General features: G+C 35.3%; 1 long non-coding RNA gene across 1 annotated transcript; it reads right to left on the bottom strand.

Annotated features, from left to right (window-relative positions):
* Positions 1-452: 452 nt before the first annotated feature.
* LOC123510584 lies at positions 453-2,344 on the bottom strand. The gene is made up of 3 exons (XR_006676555.1): positions 1,857-2,344; positions 1,491-1,608; positions 453-1,405 (listed from the first exon to the last, which is right to left on the bottom strand). It is a non-coding gene; the product is annotated as an uncharacterized LOC123510584 (long non-coding RNA).
* Positions 2,345-5,945: the final 3,601 nt, after the last annotated feature.

Here is a 5,945-nt window from a genome sequence, read left to right on the forward strand (position 1 = left end):
ACATCCGTTTTCTCTGATGATGCCCGTTCTCTTGATAATAAAGCGAGACAAAAATAAAAGCATTTTCATCCTATATTTTCTCTTGTTCTCTCTCCAGGGGCATTTCTTGGGACTGAAAACATTGGTGGGCTGAGCCCAGACCCTTATATGGAAGTCTAGGGGATCTTTCACAGGGGAAAAAAAAAAAAAAAAAACTGTGTGCTTTCATTAGCCTTGTGGTGACTTCAAAATGTGTCAAAATTAATTCATATATTGATAAAAACAGGATGATGTACGTATAAATAACTCTCTCTCTCTCTCTCTCTCTCTCTCTCTCTCTCTCTCTCTCTCTCTCTCTCTCTCTCTCTTAAGACACAGTATTGTAACGAAATCTTTCAATTTAAAGTTATTCAGAAAGTGGGATAGATAAGGTAAAAATTGGAGTAATAGCACTTTATTTACCTTGTTTTTTTTTTTGTTGTTTCTTATAGTTTACATGCATATTACTTACATATATTTTTTTTCACAATATCAAGTAATTAGCATCCGTTTGCACTCAAAAAAATTGTGGTGACAAAGGTATAATAGACACATACGTAAATCATATATATATATATTTTTTTTTCATTTTAGTTGAAATTCGTATTGCCTACATATATTTCCTGAATATCAAATAATTAATATTTGTTGACACAATAAAACTGTGCACGGTGACGAATATAAAGATACATAAATCACGCAGTTTTTTTTTCTGATAGTTTTGAAATATCTATACTAATTAATTAATATTTGTTAACACTTAACAAAATTGTGGTGACAAAGATATAGATATATACGTACATATATCATGTATTTTTTTTTTCTTAAATTTTAAGATTGCATATTACTTATACATATATTTCATATCTAAATACACATAACCTGCTAGGCAACAGTTGGTTTTAAATCACACTTTCTCTTTTACTTAACCCTTTAATGTAGCAGGAGTCTTTTCAGGTATTTACTAGCTATCGTCTCCGTTCAAGTATCTCCGAATGACATTTCTGAGTTTCTTTTTAATCATCTGCTTCCCTTCATAAGTCCAATGTATCCCATCTGAGCTCAACAGCTCTTCATATACAGGCATGTTGAACTGAATGAAACTATCATTTGACAATTCTCTCTTTAGTTTACGATTTATGTCCCTTTGCACTTCAGAATCATCATCTATGGCATTAGACCCTATCCATAAAATACACAGGTCATGTTCCCAATTCAGTACAGAGCACATACGCTCATCATTCCAAAAATTATAAGCTTTACCTCCAGGACCTCTAAATGTTCTAACCTCCGCTCCCCTCACTCTCAAATTGTTGGGAAGTTGACTGTGACCAACAAGTGACACGGACATCTGCATGGTTTCTCTTCCTTATGTCGACTGGTGTATCTGAAGCCAGAACATTACAATTACCATACTGATCATAATAGAGCATAATCAATATTCAATGTAAAATTTATAATTGATTACTTACCTACAAAATGAAACTGATGGAAACAGTATAACTTGCTGTGGGGATGCCTATAATAGCTTTTGTATGTCCAATAACTCGCTTGCAACGGTGGCTGTTGACAGCTTATTGATGACTCGATCTGTAAAATTAATAGGGTATCATTAATTAGCAGAGTTGATGATTAGTCACTCTTAATTCTCACTGTTGACCCCAACAAATCCACTGTAGAATATAGTTAATCACCCTTATTATTATTATTTGTCTTCGGGTGAATAAAGATGGGTTTTCCTATAGTCTTTTGTTTAACAAAATACATTTTTCAAGTGGGTAACAACATGTTAACACCCGACCACGATAAATTAACTCTCTTACACATCTTTCACTCACCTTCAGTGTCACCGTCAAGTGCGATCTCCCTTTCACGACAGTACGGCTAAAACTATTTTCTTGTAACAGGGCAACGTCAGAACAGAACGGGAGCTGGTTGTTGTCTGATCTCCTGACTGATGAGATTCCACTGTCGAACTCTAAGTGTGAACGTCATTAACATAGATATGACGTCAATCGGAAGTAACAGGCCAATCGCTGGGTTTTCTAACTATGACGTGCATTACCGCCTACCAATGGTGTGTCCATACCTAATGAGCTGAACAAGCAGTAAACCTTATCGTTGTGTACTGAACAAGCAGATTTATGATGGAGCGTTATATGACTAGTGGCGACCACAGTGCTGACACATATTTCGCCCTTTCATAATTATTCATGCCTTCAGTGTTGGTTATTCAACCACATTAGGTCTATTTAAATCCATTGAAATATTCATTACAACTGTTATAACTTAAATTGTGGCTTATTGATATACGTGAGGGTGAGTGAGAGTGAGTGATCTCGGTGAGTGGCTACAGTGCAGCAATGCTGTTTGCTGTATGTAGTAGTTTGGTGTGGTTATAAATAGATAATATATATATATATATATATATATATATATATATATATATATATATATATATATATATATATATATATATATATATATATATATATATATATATATATATATATATATATATATATATATATATATATATATATATATATATATATATATATATATATATATATATATATATATATATATATATATATATATATATATATATATATATATATATATATATATATATATATATATATATATATTTTTTTAATTTTTTTTTTTATTTATTTATTTTTTTAGATGTACTGGTAACAGAATTTTGGCGAATACTGATACCGATACACAACTAATGACACTGATAATTAACATTGCACTGGAAACCAGTCTATCAGATTGTTACCCACGGTCGTACGTATGTTATTATTATTATTTTTTTTAAGTTTGACATACATAAACGAACAATAACTTCATTATTTCTCTCTGTCCTTCGTGCATTATTCTAATTGTTTTTACCATTTTTAATAGGCATTAATTAATATATGTGATGGCTCTTAGCTGCCTTCGACATTTCCAAAATGTCCAGGTGTGTGTGTGTTCGGGGGTGGAGTGAGTATTTCCGGATATGTGTGTGTGTGTGTTCGGGGGTGAAGTGAGTATTTCCAGATGTGTGTGTGTGTGTGTGTGTGTGTGTGTGTGTGTGTGTGTGTGTGTGTGTGTTTGGGGCGTGGAGTGAGTATTTCCAGATGTGTGTGTGTGTGTGTGTGTTCGGGAATTGAGTGAGTATTTCCAGATGTGAGTATGTGTGTGTGTGTGTGTGTGTTCGGGGGTGGAGTGAGTATTTCCAGATATGTGTGTGTGTGTGTGTGTGTGTGTGTGTGTGTGTGTGTGTGTGTGTGTGTGTGTGTGTGTGTGTGTGTGTGTGTGTGTGTGTGTTCGGGGGTGGAGTGAGTATTTCCAGGTGTGTGTATTCACCTAGTTGTAATTTTACAGGGCCTGGGTATCATACTCGTGTGGCCCCGTCTCTATATCTACACACATCCAACTTTCCTTTAAAACTATGCACACTCCTCGCTGACACCACCTCCTCACTCAAACCATTCCACACCTCCACACATCTTTGTGGGAAACTATATTTCTTCACATCCGTCAAGCATATTCCCTTGGCTATCTTTTTACTATGCGATCTTGTAGTTCTATTTAAGTTTTCCTCTCTCAACATCATTTGCTCATTATCCACTTCATCCAGTCCATTCAACAGTTTATAAACCTGTATTAAATCTCCTCTTTCTCTTCTTTGTTCCAAGGTAAGCAAATTCATTTCTTTTAATCTCTCCTCATAGGTCATTTCTGCCAATTCCGGAACCATTTTTGTTGCCATTCTCTGCAATCTCTCCAACTTCCTTATATGCTTCTTTTTATAAGGGGACCAAACCACTCCAGCATATTCCAATCTTGGTCTAATTACCGTACTAATTAATTTCTTCATCATATCTTTATCCATATAATGGAAGGCTAATCCAATATTTTTATCAAATTATACGTTTCTCCAAACATCTTATCAATATGAGCCTCAAACTGCCCATGGTCTTGTATTATCACTCCCAAATCCTTTTCCTTTTCCACCTTTTTCAACACTACTTCTTCACCCATCTTATATGACCCTCTTGGCCGTCTTCCACTCTTCCCATCTCCATCACATGACTTTTGCTCAGATTAAATTCCATTTGCCACCTCTTGCTCCACTCCCAAATCTTATCCAGATCTGCCTGTAAAATTTCACAATCTTCTTCACTCTTCACACACCTACACAACTTCGCATCATCCGCAAACAAATTAATATAACTGTTTACTCCCTCTGGCATGTCATTAATATATACAAGGAAAAGTATTGGTGCCAGCACTGAGCCTTGTGGGACTCCACTCTCCACCACCAACCAGTCCGACTTTGCATCCCTTATTACCGTTCTCATCTCCCTCCATCTCAAGTAGTTTTCCATCCACTTTAACACTTTTCCTTTCAGTCCTCCATAAATCTCTAATTTCCATAACAGTCTCATGTGAGGTACCTTGTCAAAAGCTTTCTTTAAATCCAAATATACACAGTCCATCCATCCCTCTCTCTCTTGTATTTTGTCAACCACTCTTGAATAAAAGCTCAGTAGATTTGTTACACATGACCTCCCTTTCCTAAAGCCAAATTGATGATCCGATAATAACTTATGATCCTCCAGGAACCGTATCCAATATTTCTTTATCACCCTCTCACAAATCTTACCGACCACACTTGTTAGAGACACAGGTCTATAGTTAAGAGGCTCTTCCTTACTGCCTCCCTTATAAATGGGCACCACTTCAGCTCTCTTCCACTCTACTGGTACTTCCCTGTTTCTAATGAACACCTTATAATATCATATAATGGATCAATCAATTCTTCTCTACACTCCTTCAATAATTTTCCTGAAACTTCATCTGGTCCCATCGCTTTATCATCTTTAAGTTCCTCCAACATTTTATATAACTCCTTTTAGGTATCTTAATGTCATCCATGTGCACATTTCCTTGTACATTCTGAGGCTTTACAAACATTGTTTCTTCAGTAAATACTTGCTGAAACCTATTATTTAGCAATTCCGCTATATTCTTAGGGTCATCTACTATCCCTTGCTCTCCTTTTAATCTTTCAATGGACTCTCTCTTTTAAGTTTACCATTTATGAACCTGTAAAACAATTTTGGATGTTCCTTACTCTTGTCTACAATATCTTTTCAAATTTTCTTTCTTCCTCCTCCTTACCCTCACATACTCATTTCTCGCCACTCTATAATTCTCCTTATTTAGTATATTCCTGCTCTTTTCCATCTTTTCCAAGCCACATCTCTCTTTTCCTTAGCCTTAACACAAGTTGCATTAAACCAATCCTTTCTTCCTTCCTCTCTCGGTTTATACTTTGGTACAAATTTCATAACTCCTTCTTTATAATATTTCATAAAAATCTCATATTTCTTTTGCACTTCTCTGATTTGTAACATCTCCTCCCAATCTAATTTTCTGAAATAATTTTTCAAACTTTCTGTGTCCATCTTTCTATAATTCAATCTACCACTCCTGTATGTCTCGTCCTTCCTTCGCTGTGTTGTTGCTATCTGCATTTCCATAACCACATGATCACTCTTTCCCAAAGGACACTTGTATTGTATATCTCCACATAGGTACACTTCTCTTGTTAACACCAAATCCAGTCTAGCCGGTTCATCATCTCCTCTATATCTAGTATTTTCCTTCACCCTCTGTTCCATCATATTTTCCATCATTAGATTAAGAAATCTCTCTCCCATGCTTCCTCTCCAACACCACTTACTAGATTTTCCCAATCCACCTCCTTACAATTAAAATCTCCTACTAGTATCACCTTTCTTTTTCCAGATAATACACTTTCCAAACTCTGTAAAGTATCCTTGATCATATTGTCGTATTCCTTAATGTCCAAGAATTTGTTTTAGGAGGTACATAGGTCACCATGATTATTAATTCTTTTCCAT

Source organism: Portunus trituberculatus, chromosome 29 (genome assembly GCF_017591435.1).
Source record: "Portunus trituberculatus isolate SZX2019 chromosome 29, ASM1759143v1, whole genome shotgun sequence".
Lineage (NCBI taxonomy): Eukaryota > Metazoa > Arthropoda > Malacostraca > Decapoda > Portunidae > Portunus > Portunus trituberculatus.